Below are 14,987 nucleotides of genomic sequence, written 5' to 3' on the forward strand. Positions count from 1 at the left end.
GCAAAACCTCCACCACTAAAAAAAGAAATAGTTCTAAGAAAAGAAAGTATCTTATAAAGAGAATCACTAAATTGTGTATTTTATATTTGTGGAAGCTTTCTGCGATATACACTTTATAGAAGGCACATTTCACTTTGATTTCATACATCATATGGGTTCGAAGAAGCAAAGAAACCGGAGTGTACCAGAACCAAGCAGCGTGTGAATGCGATTGTCTCTGTTCTGTTTCAGTGTCTGTCTATAAGAAACGTTATTTATAAACATTGGTTAACATCAACAAACTAACATTGTAGATGGTATTCTCCTCGGAGTTGATGCTCCACTTCTTCTGTTCTGCTTCTTAACGATGGACTTGGAGAAATATTTTTCATGAGATTAGATTATTTTGTTTAATTTTGACTGATTGGTTGTTTGAAACTAAGCACAAAGATAAACAATGGACTATCTGTGCTCTGCTCACCACAGGTATCGAAACAGGATTTCTTGTAGTGCGAGATCTCAGACATACTGCTGTGCCACTGAGTAGATTTTTTGTTTTTAAAATAACCATGTCATTGTTCTCCCGTTTTTTTTATGTAGCAAAATGAAATGGGTAATATAATAAAATATGATATTTCTGAGTACACACATGAACAGACTGAAGGTACACAAGTCTGACAAGTGTGTCTGATCGGATGATATTACTGTGATTCCAGTTTCGTCAGCTATCTTTCTCGTGTGATTTCTTGGCTTTGTTAACTTTAAACCCTTGTTTATCATATTCATTAATAATTCTTGAGTTGTGTGGTTCTATTTTCAAGTTATAGAGCAAAGTCAACTAGTCATCACCACCCACCGCCAACTCTTGGGCTACTTTTTTACCAACGCATAGTGAGATTAACCGTTACATTATAACGCTCACAAGGCTAAAAGCTGTGTAGTGAAACGTGGATTCGAACCCGCGAATTACGAATCGACTACCTTAACCACCTAGCTGTGCCGGGCCTTAACCATCTAGCTCTACCAGGCCTCGCAGGGAAATAGAAATTAACTTACACGAGTTTTTATAACATACAAACGTAAACTTTTGAATTTATTCACGTTGTTAGTACAAAGGTCTGTGCAAGTTTAATACGACAAGCTAGCTCTAGTACTTAAATATGTATAACGTTCTATAGCAGTGGTTCTCAAACTTTTCAGACTTGTAAACTTTTTATTCAGACTTCCTTTTTTAAAGTAGAAATGCAGGCCTAATTTTAAGAAACGGCTAGAAGTAACAATTAATATTTTCAACATTTACTTGTTGATGGAAAAGGTATGATTGTTTGTCTGAGAGAAATAAAATATATTTTGCGATTCATGTTAATTTGAAAGAAATAAATCACTGGTGAACCTTCACAAGAAGTCGACGAATCTCAAAGCGAAAAATTGTATTGTTTGTATTTACGCGGATAGCGTGTCTTATAGAAAAGCCACAAATGGATATCTGCTCAGCCCACCGAGTGGAATCGAATCCCTGATTTTTGTGTTGTAAATCCGGAGACATACCACTGTACTAGCAGGGGGGCATTTTTTTTTTTTATATTAACTTTGTGGTAATTTTCAGCATGGTAATCTGTAGAGTTGTTGTTACATGCTAATTCATTAACTTGTGTTTTATTTACTGTATTTCTATGTTGAGGTGGGATAAATAAAGAGAAAAAAAAAAAAGCCGGTTCTCGTCTGATCACCAAAGCTAAGCAACGGCGGGCCCGGTTAGTACTTGGGAGGGTGACCAAATGGAAATACCGGGTGATGATGACATTTTCCTTTTTTTATTCACGTTTAAATTGGTAGGTCTCGCAAAGATCTGATCGATACCTCTCACTTTTTTCACAATTTCTGATTTAAGAGATAAAAAAGAAAGAAAGTGGTGGGCTCAATTGAAGTGCCTTAATAGTAGGTGTCTATAATGGTAAACTCTGGGGAAAACATTTTTGTTACAGGAACTAATCTACTTTTCCTATCAGCTATAGAGGAAAAATCCGTGCAAGTAACGAACGAAAATCAACAAGTCGGTTAATTAAACACGCTTCCAAAACGTATTCTTGACCAGAGGCTTTAGCAAACAAAAACGAAATTCAAACCATCATTTCCTGCGATCGTCGAGATAAGTAATAGCTCTCTAAACAGGTGGCGTGAGCCGCGTTCCATTTCACTTTTAACTAAACCCATCGGTTGAGACATATTTTGGAGAGAAAAGAAATAAACTATCTCTTCGGGTTGACCTTGGTGATGCACAAAGGGTGCGAGATCTACAAAACAGAAACTCCCTTAAGGAGTAGATCCAGCCCAGATCAATCTGAGGCAGTCTTATACAAATGGAATTTAAAGCGTTTTCCTATTTCACAAAATTGTCTCGCTCGTGCACGTTTTGCCTAAGAAAAAGCAATTGTCGAGGGGTCTGTTTGCTACACAGAAAGGGCGACGCGACTAAACTTTCAAATTTCCTTACTTAACGTTCGCTAAGTTTTGGTAAAATTACTTTGTCCAGACATATAACCCGCAGAGAGAGACTTCACTCGGAGACACATGACGATTGCACATCTTATTTAAAAACAAATGCTTGTACGTATATATCTATTTTATATGCACGTTCCTTTGAAAATTAACTTTCCAATAACGACAAGAGTCTTTGCTATTGGGGCATGAAAGAAAAAGGTGAGTAGGAATAAAAAAGTTACAAAAGAGTAAAAGCAAATTTTGAAAATATAGCAGTGAAAACAAAACGTGAAGCAAACGTCTTTAGATAATAAGGAACTTGGTACGTGGCACGCTTCCGACTCGCGAACGGCAGGAACCGAGTGTGACAGGTGCATCGACAACAACTGTTGAAATTTGAAACACACACAGCCTTTTCCTTCACTCTCGGTGTGTAACGTCAGAGAATTATCCCCATTTTTTGCAGTGTACGTTGATCAACATCCATACACTTCTTTAGCCAGAGAGAAAACAGCCACTTCTGAGGCGCTCTCACTTTAGGGTAACAAGCGTTTAATACGATTTTGTTGAAAGAGAAAAAAAAAGAGGCGAGTACACACGACTTCTTCCGATTGAAATAAAAATACACATTGATAAAGACAGGTAAATTAACGTGCATAGACGAATGCCCAATAAAAGAAGGGTGAACATTAAATGTAATAAATAATTCTTCTCCTAACACAAGCTCGTGTAAAAAACTAAAGTCTACCCACACATCTGTTAGTGATGGGATGTAGGCCTGTGTAACGAGAGGAAAATACCAGATTTTGTGAAAGTAGGAAAGAAATATAACGAACACTAAACCCCAACATGTGACTAAAAGCCGTTTGAGAAAGTTCTCAGAGGCCTAATTGATCAATTAATTGTTGCATGTCAATCAATGCACACACGCCTGCGTGCGACAGTTTCCAAATCTCGAAATGACAATCGTGTACTTCCGGGGATGTGAACGCACACTGGAGTTATTAGGACTCAGGCTACACTTTCCAGCGTCCTCCAGGAACAGTGAATTTCTAAAGCATCTCTTATATTTCACAACTAGGAAATTTTAGGCTGCGACAACGATTTTCTTTTAGGGTAATACTTAAAACACCAAATATTAAAGAGAATAAAACTGTCATCGTTCATACCACGTTGAAAGCGGCGGTTCTCGTTGTCGAGTGTTTTTTCTAGCTCCTGATTGACTTAGTGTGTGTTTCTTAGCTAAGACTAGTGAGCGTATAGTTATTTTTCTAGTTTTTTTTTGGCTTTTTGCAATTTGTTGGAATATGTCTTCATCAACAAAGAAGGTTATGGAAGTTATGCTTCGCACAGTGTTTGTGGAAACGACAAATTCAAGCCATGGGGACGTTATCCATTCTGTTGTTACTACGTTTGGTGCTTCGTCGGTTACTGCTGTTGCTATCGCCCGGGAGGTTATGAGGTAACTTTTGTTCTCCCTGCTGATGTGGACCTGGCTATCGATGCTGGTCTTGTTGTTAATGGGGTACAATGTTCTGCAAATGGTATAACTAAGCGAACTATTACTGTGTCTTTCATGGATGTACCTGAATATATAGACGATGATGTTATACTGAATAAGCTTAAGGATTTTGATTGTGAATGCTTGTGTGAAAATGCTAAATATATTTTTATGCCTCTTCAAGTTAATACAAATTTTAAATGAAAAATACTTTTAGATGTTAATACATACGGGAGCAATGTGAAACAACATTTCCTTAAATCAGTCCAATCATCTTCTACTGGTGCTCTGTGTGGATTATGTGTTGCATCCAAAATTGGACACATAAAGGTGAGGTTCCAATAATAAAAAATATTGATTTTGTTAATCAACAGTATAAAATCATGTTGTTTATATACCTCCACTTATAATTTATTTTAGCATTTAAGCCCAGTGACAAAACTACATGTAATTCTGTAATCCATTCAGTTTTTGTTGTGTAAATATAAGCATTGAACCTGCTTGGCTGAAGATTTAACCCTCCATAAACTGAGTAATAAATGATACTGAATAAGGCTTATAATGTGAAAAGTATATTATAGTTGGTTGAAATATATTAACTACAGACATTTAGTGAACACCAATTTTGTTTCAAAATTTAAAATGCTTTTTCTAAGGTTTTTGGATTTAAAATCAAAGCACAAATTTTGTTTTATTGATTCTTATCTTATTTTAAATTACAAATTCTACAACAATTTTAGAATGTCCTTTTTGTAACGTTTATTTGAGATAATAGGTAGAGAACTATGTTAAAATTATGTGAATGAATATTGTGTTTACTTTATTAGGTTGTCTTGCTAGAAGATGGCTCGGACATGACAGACATAAAAGCTCTGAAAATGAAAAGAATGATAACTAGTTTGAGTCAGGTTGGAAGCTACCTACAAGTGGGCTACCAGGATGGAACTGTTTGCTTGTTCAGTTGTAAAGGCAAAAAGTTAGTGTGGTTTATTTTGTTATGATTATTATATTTGAGGTTAGAAAGCACTAGAAAACTCAAGTATTTTTTTTAGTAGAATAACTACAATAGTTTCTGTCATCAGTGTTTATACTGTTTCAGAAAGTAGCTGGATTATTGATTCAGTAATGATTTTTATGAGATGGTAATCCATGTCTTCACACAAATGTTGTTCCTCTCTTGTATCTCCTATGAGGTTTTCATGACACTAGACTTGAACTTACTCATATGAACTGCACTGTTGCATTATGATGTCATCATGCAAAAACAGTCCTTCAGCAGCAGGAAAACAACACATCCTTCATGTGCAATAACTCCTCCAATGCACTTGTGATAACTTCATTCTTAGCACTGCATTGAAAAGATATGTCATTTTTTTTTCTCTCATTTGCATTTAATTTGATGAGTGAAACTTTTGTTTTTATGATATTTATGTTTATTATTTTTGTTTTTATACACTTGCAGTATTACATAACAAGACTAAAGATTGAATACCTTTTCCCATGCCAGTTATACTGAGGTTCTCACTAGTCAAAAAACACTTCTCATGGGCATTGTGGTTGAACTTTAGCATATGTGGCAACTGATGGAGGTTTCTACTTTTGTATATATTACCTTCAAACAAGATAAAACCATAGGCTAAACATGAATGGATAGAAAAGATTATTTTCTTTCTAAGTCAGTGTTAAATAAATATTATTTGCATAAAAAGTTGTGTATGATCTCTGAGTAGTGACTAGTGATGGTATCAAAGAAAGGATTTTAATGTGAAGTTTACAAACTTAGGAACAAGCCTCAAACCTGGGATTTTGTTGTTTTCTTGAATTTTATTTTATAATGTTTTTTGTTCAAGATAACTATCTTTGTGTACATGTTTCAAAACTACAGGAATATTCTTACATTGAGAAGATGTAAGAATAAGTTAAAGTGGTTCTGCTAGTGCAATATATTCAAGTGAAAGAATAGTTTCGTATATATTTATTTTTCATAATAAATTTTTAACACTAAAACAACCCATACTAATACAGGAATGTGTCAGGTATTGAAACTAAACTAAAACTGTTAGAGAGATATTAAACTTGACTGTTGTTCTTAATTAATCTTGTACCTGTGAATGAAACTTACTGTAGGTTTTCTAGTGCTAAGATCCTTTATCCATTTCCATCTTGATAGAACTGTGAATCTTAAGAAATTACTATACATAAATAAAGCACCTGTAAAAGTCTCTCTTATTATTTATAGTTATGTTTATTTAATGTCTTTGGGCAGTATCAGATGGAGTTCATTTGTATCCTGGATCTCAAACCTTTATTAGAATATCATAATTAAATTATATTTTGAAAAGAAAATTTACATTCATTAAAAAGTTTACCTTTAGTCAGTATACACATATAAAATTCACAAGAACTTTTAAGACTGAAAATGTGATCCAACCAGTAATGTTATCATATGCTATCAAATTATTTCTTTATCTTCTATTTTAGTTTTTAATTTATTAACCACTACTTTCTGTATAGGCAAGAAAAAATATTAAATTAATACTAACCAATGCTTGTGGAATTTTATAAATTAATCAAGCCATCAGAACTAGGGATGTTTACATATCCAGTACTAGGTTTGTAAGTGTTGTATTAAAAAACAAACAAACATGTGTTTCATTCCCTTTGAACATGAAAAGAAAGGTTAATATTTTTCACAGGTATATGCTTTGGTTTTACCATGGTTATTTATAGCATCTAGATAACCAGCTTTAAAATATGTTGATGTTATTATTACCATTTAATGACTAATTATCCAGCATGGTTAAGTGATTAGGGTGCTTGACTTGTAATCTGAGGGTTGTGAGTTTGAATCCCCATCTCACCAAATATGCCCACCCTTTCAGCAATGGATGTGTTACAATGTGACTTCAGTCACACTATTTATTGGTGAAAAAGTAGCCTAAGAGTTGGCAGTGGATGATGATGACGACTAGCTGGCCTTCCCTGTAGTCTTCCACTGCTAAATTAGGGATGGCTAGAGGAGATAGCCCTTGTGAAAAACAAACTGTCCAATTACACATTGGTGATAGTTAATCCAGGGTTGATGATAATGGTAAATACAGGGTGTCCCAAAATGCATATACCAAAAGGAAAGTTGACCTAACAGGTGTTATGGCCACATAAACCATATGGTAATATGGAGGTATGGAATACTCTATCTTTCACACTTCTCTTAAAAGGTGATGTGGTTGGTGAGGATCTGTAAACCTTGTTTTAGAACAGTCTTTAAGTGACTACCACTTAGATTGTATCACATCCTGCAGTTTGAAGGATAATTTCTTGGTAAGTGCAGAACAAGTTTCTTTTGCTTTGCTTTAGATTGCCTATACTTTTATGAATAGGATAACCTAGTTAAAACTTGCCTCTTTTTGATATGTGTTATCACTTCTAATCATTTGGTTAATTGTTATCTTTTTCATGTGTGTTATCATTTATAAGCATTTAGTTAATTGTTATCTTTTTAATGTGTATTATCACTTATAAACATTTGGTTAATCATCTTTATAATGTGTATTATCACTTGTAAACATTTGGTTAATCATCTTTATAATGTGTATTATCACTTGTAAACATTTGGTTAATCATCTTTATAATGTGTATTATCACTTGTAAACATTTGGTTAATCATCTTTATAATGTGTATTATCACTTGTAAACATTTGGTTAATCATCTTTATAAAGTGTATTATCACTTGTAAACATTTGGTTAATCATCTTTATAATGTGTATTATCACTTGTAAACATTTGGTTAATCATCTTTATAATGTATATTATCACTTATAAACATTTGGTTAATTATCTTTTTAATATGTATTATCACTTATAAACATTTGGTTAAGTGTGTTATCACTAATAACCAACTCTTTATAAGTGATAATGCATAAAATGTGTAGCAAAAGTGAAGAACTTTGAAATTTAAAAATAAACAACCAAACATGTTTCTACCTTTGAATAGAATGGACATTTTTTTTCTATATTTAATAATTATAACATTAAAGGACAACGAGAAAATTTTTGATACATCTGGATTGTCTTATCCACTAAATTAAACTAAAGCCTTAAAAAAGATTCAAACTCAAAGCTAGCCATTATCGTTCAAATATATTTTAAGGTTTCCCTTAAACTTGCTTAAATTAACTGCATTCATATCTGAAAGTAGTACTTCTCCTCTGATGCCCTTTCCAATAATTCAATATTCGTACTGAAGTAAAGACCTCTATATGTGGCCTAATCAGTGACCTATGGAATGACATTATAACCTTTTTATACATTATTTAGAATTTGAAAAGATACAGTCTAAAACCCTATTTTCCTTGCCATTAGTAACAGCACATTGTTTGGATGGCTTAAAAAAATTAATGATCAATAAGGAAGACACTGAGATCTTTTTCTTCTGTAATACTTTTAATGTTAAATTAAATTTCAGCTTGTGATACACCACATGTAATACATTGCATTTATTAGAATTAAAAACAAGGTGCAATTTCTTTGCCTAGCGCACTAACTAATCCAAATTTTTTTGTAAAGCAGCAGCGTCCTTTTCACAGTCAACAACACCCAAAACTTTAATAATGTCAGTAAATTTAAAATATCAAGAGACTATTTATTCATCTATGTCACTTAAGTAAATAAAAAAAAACAACAAATGTGCTAACACTGAGCCTTGACGTTCCCTACTTGTGACATTAGTCTGGTTTGACCTAGCTGTATTTATAACAACTATTTGCTTTTTTCTGTCTAGCCAGCTTTCTATCTAATGAGCCAACCTATTCACCACAGCTACTGAGATAACATTTTTTCAACAACCATTTTATGTGGCACTTTGTCAAATCCTTTCTGAAAATCCAGATACACCATCTTACCCTTACCTACACAAAAAGTAATCTCTTGATATAGTGTTAAAAAGTTATTAAGGTGCTGAGTATTCAACAAAAGTTTTAAGTGACTTTCCAAAGCATCTTTTATCACCATTGACATGCGACTAATGGACTCATAATTAATAATTACTGGAACAATTTCTATTACCTCCATTTAAACGGGAAGTGACATTAGCCAACTTGAAATCTTATATTCAAGGATTTACAAAGATTTAAAGCAAATGGCTCACATGATCATGACTTAATCTCTTTCAAAACTCTTGAAGAAGCATTATCTGTATCCAGGAGCTTTATCATTCTTTAAACTTCCAAATGTATTCTTAACAAGCTTATAATTAATGTGATCATTCTAATTCATCCCTTGTTTCCATCTAGAAACTGCTTAGTTTGAAAAACACTGATTAAATCTTTATTAATAAAAACTAAAGGATAACGTGTAATGTAATTTTTTTTCCTTCTAAATACTTTGTCACTGTTTGAAAGATGCCTGAGCCATATAAGCCATTTCTGGTACCATTATGTTGCTTTGGGGAAATGATTTGAGAAAGTTGGTGAATTTTTAGATATATATATATATGCATTTAATGTTTTAATTCACCCTTCTTTTCAAATTTTATTTTCAAGGCTCCTAGACCTGGCATGGCCTGGTGGTTAGGGTGCTCAGCTCGTAATCTACAGGTTGAGACTTCAAGTCATGTTACTAAAGAGATAGACTCTTTTGTGGGCCTGGTACCAAATATATCTATGGTTCCCTATTTGAATGTGTTCTCTTTTTACAATTTATTCAGATAATATTGAAATAATTCATGTTTTAAGTCATTAAAATTTAAAAATTTTGGTAAGCTGCACTTCATGCTGGGATCTTGTTTTCCGGTCAGTATAATACAAGCAGTCATGAAGTCTTTATTTTTCTTTCTTCAAAATCCATTGTGTATATAAAAAAAAAGAGTGTGTCTGAGATGTAGTTATAGTATAACTTTAACTGCATAAAGTGCTCTAGAAAAACAGTGTGATTCAAAAATGTATGCTTTTTAAATACTCTTTCAAAAATGTATTAAATTCTTCAAATTTACATACTGTCCATGAAAATCATTATTAAATTGTGCACTTAAAAAACTTGAAGACACTTTGTGATTGGCTCCTTCCAAGAGTTGGGAACTATCACCATTGTTTATATATCCCCTACTGGTATCTCTGCTCTCCAATAAATCCTTTGTATTGAAATGTATTGAAGGCATTAAACTGTTTTTACTTCTGTTTAATAGTAACCCTTGAAGTATTTACTTAGAAACTTTTGTGAATATTTCAAAGGAAGATTTAGTTTTTTCTATACCTTACATCAGAACGAGAGAAGTATTAGTTACAAAAGAGAAATATATATGTGTGTGCATGGATGCATAAGTATGTTTTAACTTGCATGTGTAAATGTATCTTCAGAATTATTATCAGTTGAGTTACAGTTTCTAGATAGGATTCACTTGTATTGTGACACATTGTTTCTTGAGTTGTGGCTGTTAGGTTGGATTCACTTGTGCACATTATGACCCATTGTTAGTGAAATTGTGATTTTTAGGTAGAATTCACTTGTGTCCATTATGACCCATTGTTATTTGAGTTGATAAAGTAATTATGTATGATTTAATTCAAATACAATGAGTTGTAACTGATCTACTTAAAAGTTATCTTACCATGTGTAACACATTACTTGATAAATGTCATTATTTCAATCTATGTTAAAGCTCTTACAGTAACATTTGTTTTATTTTACTAACTACTAAATGTTCCATAACATAAACCTTGTCTCAGTTGTTCAACAGTAAGTTTACAAACTTAGTGCTAAAACTTGGGGTTTGATTTTCCAAAATGGACAGAGTGGAGATAGCCTATTGTTTAACTTTGCAGTAAAAACAAAATTATATTATTGAAATCATGTATAGTCTATAATTTATTTATTTCTGCTAAACTTTTTTTTTTTTTTTGGTATGAACCTGGGACAGTCACTTTTGACTGTTCAGATGGCTTCAGTTACACAAAACCTGATATGATTAAATAAAAAATGACAGCATAGATATTCACAATCATGGCTTAAAGTTGAATTTAGAACATAAAAATCATCATTTTTATTATATTTATAATGTGGACTTGTGTTTATCTAGATACAGACAGGCAGATATATAAGCTATAACTCAAATGCAAATATATAAATAAATCTGTTTCTCAGGGAGGTTACATCTTTGCTGGATGTGTAGATGGTTCATCAGCATTATGGAATATAAATGGAAATTTGATTACCAGTCTACCTGCGTTATATTCCCACAAAAGCTACCCAGCTTTTACCCTGCAGAAAGGTAAATTGTATTCATTCTTCTAAGTTTGTTTTTGTTATGATTTCTACTTTCCTAAGGTTTAATAATGTCATACAATGACAAATGTGCCAATAATATATTTATAACAATTGAAGATTTAGTATTAACTTCTGGTTACAGCAGTAGGAGAAGTTCTTCTCTTAGAGAAGAACTAAAATCTAAAAATAAACCTGGATTAAATGAGCATAGCTAATCAAATATACTTGATTTATATTATTGCTTATAAAGATTACAATGCATTGGTTCACCAGTTTGGTGCTTTACTGTTAAAGGAGAGATGATTGATTCGGAGAAAACTTTAAATCATAAAAAATGTGTGTGTACAAATTGCCTGGATATTATATGAATAACACTGAGAAGATACAGTGGTTATCTTATGGTCATCAGATACAATTAGTGACTGTTGAGCTTGTTAGTTAATGTGAATTTTTCCATTTAACCTCTAGGTATCTTTCATATTTTGTGTTGTTCAGTTCGTAGCAAAGTGGTATCTTCTCCCACATATTCTAAATCACATTTGATTTTTATAATTATTTGATAATAAACGTCTTGAAACCATCAATGATAACTTCCTATGCATGATGTGCCACGAATTAACAAACACCCACAAAAAAGACCATAGGTAGTTGAATAAAACTTGCAATTACTCTGTGTTACCTGGGATGGCATAAGCCTAAGAAGCCACATCAGTTAAATTAACTGTGATTACAAACACTTACTTTATATACCATGAATGATGTATATTGGATATTAATCGTTTTTCTAAATGGTTTTTATAGGAATGTTCTCTTAAGATCCCTAGTATTTTGGTGATATCCATGCAGTAGTTACATTAAAAATTACATATATTGGTAGTCCCATACTATGTTATTTCATACTTATTTCCAGTAGAAGTAATAAGAGAAACAGTGTATTTTGTAGAAGTCTGCTTTGATTTATAATGACGAGAAACTCACTTTAAGTAAAAATGAATTTATTGCCTTCTTGTTTAGGTGTTAACAATTTTACTAGAATAAAGCAGAAAACAACATTTTGACCTTCTTAGGTCATCTTCATGTTGTTCTCTGTTTTCTTTTTGTAAAATTGTTAATACCTATACCAGTTGTCCTGGGATACAGCCTGCTATAATGTTTTGTTTTAGTATTTTGTTTCCCAAACTCTAGAAGGAAGTTGTTAAAATATTATGAACCTGTATATTCCTCAGCAGTTTTGTTATTATATGCTATCACATCAGGTTTACTCTTGTATTTATCTTCCTTTAAATGAGAATGAAAACTTGGGCAAAGAAAGTCGATTCAGGGGCCTGATTGCAACAGAAGAAGAAGATTGTTCTATTACAATCAGAAAACCTTTTGCAGTAAGTATTTGTAAACATTATCTATTGTTATTAATGGCATGACAAGTGCATGGTGTAAAAGCTATTCTTTTTATTTTCTCAAATCATATAACAGTAGAGTATAAGCACAAGCTAAATTATTCTTGTGGAAAGAGGGTTGTGGTATATTAAATAAAACATATTTTTTAAATTTCAAAACTACAGTTATGATCCTTTTTGAGATTTGATATTTATACCCACCCAAACACTTATAAAACATAATATATATGTGTGTGTATATATACATTTTGTGTCTCTATCCATTGTCAGACTACTACTAGTTCAGTAGCCCAATCTCAGACTTTGTGGAATGGTAGCTTGTAACTTTTTAATAAGGGTTTATAACTCCCTCCACCCCCCAAAATTGATGTTATTGAACACTTGTTATCTTTGAGGGAAATTAATGTTAACTACATTCGTAGGGAGTGCCACATCTTTACACACGAAAAAACAAATGTATAGCACAATATATAGAGTGTTGGGGAAGGCACAGAATGTCTTATATTTCAAAGAGTGTGCTAGCACTCTTAATGGTAGAAAGGAATGAAAAAAAAATGGATACCACTATTGCAATAATACGTGAGCTCAAATGAAGTTTCTAATCCAACACCCATCATAAAGCCGATATGAAAAATACATTTCTTGAGTTATGACCACTTTCTGTTTTAACCCATGACCTTTCAACTTTGTCGCATAAGACACATTTGAAGCCAATGACCACAGATTAATTAAGCATGTGAAACACTGTGGAGAGACAAAAGTTGAGTGTTGAAAGCATGTAACAGAAATCACACCTCCCATAAATATTTATACCATTACCTCATATATATTGAGTTCTTAAAGCCAGTACAAAACGTTTGATCAGTTAATAATGATTAGTGTAATAATATTTATTAAATATTATTGTGTGAAAGTTAGGATTTTTGTTATTTATCATAAACTCACCAACACATTATTTTAATCCCATAAATTGAATGAAAAAGGATATCTCAGCTTGTTAAATATAAAAAAAAATTACCTGATACATTTTATCTTTTACTCTTTATTTATCAATGTATTTTAGAGTTGTTATTTGTTACATAATGTAAGGATGATAAGAGCTGTTTCTTTCTTGAATGATACTTAATATCTTGATGTATGTTGCAAACCAGTTCATGTGTCATACTGTAGTTGATTCACATTATAAGCATGTTTACATGTGATACTGAATGTGCAATGTGTAATACAAGTCTGTTCACGCTAGGTATTTAATGTGCTGATAAACGATTCAGTGCATTATGTTAAAATGATTTTGAATGTTTAAATCAGCAAATTGTGACAGGCTTGGTTGATATAAAATTGTGGTGGAATAACATGTAATAGAATTTCATTTTGACATTGCATGGCACTTTGTAACTAGTGTGATGCCACCAAAAATAAATAATTTTGAGGAAGGGTATGCAACAGTCCTTTTCAATATGTACTTAGATCAGAGATATTCCATGTACTTAACGACACAGAAAACAAAAAAATTATTGATCAACTTGGGGTACCAGGACCATCTAGAAAGAGACCTGCAATAAACAATTCCTTAAGCATGGAAAGCAAAGTGTGTTGTCCCTTGTAACAGGTGAGAATCCAAACACATAAAATCTAATGAGGGTAGCTTTCCATGTGCCCCAGGCAACAGTACACAACATAATCCAGAAGTATCTTCGTTGAAAAGGGCAACAGGTTACAAGTTCATCAAAATTAGGTTTCCAGTTGTAACTCCCATTTAATGGCTCTATACTTCAAGCACCTAAAGAATAAAACAGCATTCTTGCTATTCTATATGAAGACATGCCAATAAAGTCACCACATGCAATGCTTGTGAATTTACGTGAGAGAAGTCTGTTGAAACAGACACCAGGAACCATCATCCTTGTACACTAACATCTTACAAGAAACTTTCAGAAAGAATGCTGTACTGTTGACATGAAAGTATTACAATAGCAACTACACTTCTGAGCCATTGTCAAGATGCATGGTCCTCAGATAAATCATAAACAAACATGGCAAGGTGTGCTTTATTGAGATGAAGTAGCCCCAAAATAATTTTGATATAATGTACTCGACTATCAGTATTACATACCTATACACACATGATGTTTAATTGTTGATGTATATTTATTTGGAAATTTAGACACATTATATTTATTCTAATGACTTAAATTACAAATCTTTTCACATATAACATTTAACAAGCTAATTTATATTATGAACCTCTATGGAAAACATAAACATCATGCATATCCAGTGTGATGTAATAAATCAAACATTCTGAGTTTTGGGTGGTGGAATTTTTTATTCCTTATTTATTTAATATTCACTATATTGTAGCAGATAA

At 32.4% G+C, this 14,987-nt stretch overlaps 1 long non-coding RNA gene across 1 annotated transcript; it reads left to right on the plus strand.

The window, feature by feature from the left end:
- The first annotated feature begins 3,452 nt into the window (after window positions 1-3,452).
- Window positions 3,453-12,776, plus strand: LOC143238654 (uncharacterized). The gene is made up of 4 exons (XR_013020708.1): window positions 3,453-4,291; window positions 4,789-4,937; window positions 11,100-11,226; window positions 12,512-12,776. It is a non-coding gene; the product is annotated as an uncharacterized LOC143238654 (long non-coding RNA).
- Window positions 12,777-14,987: the final 2,211 nt, after the last annotated feature.

This window comes from Tachypleus tridentatus, chromosome 13 (assembly GCF_004210375.1).
Source record: "Tachypleus tridentatus isolate NWPU-2018 chromosome 13, ASM421037v1, whole genome shotgun sequence".
Taxonomy (NCBI): Eukaryota; Metazoa; Arthropoda; class Merostomata; order Xiphosura; family Limulidae; genus Tachypleus; species Tachypleus tridentatus.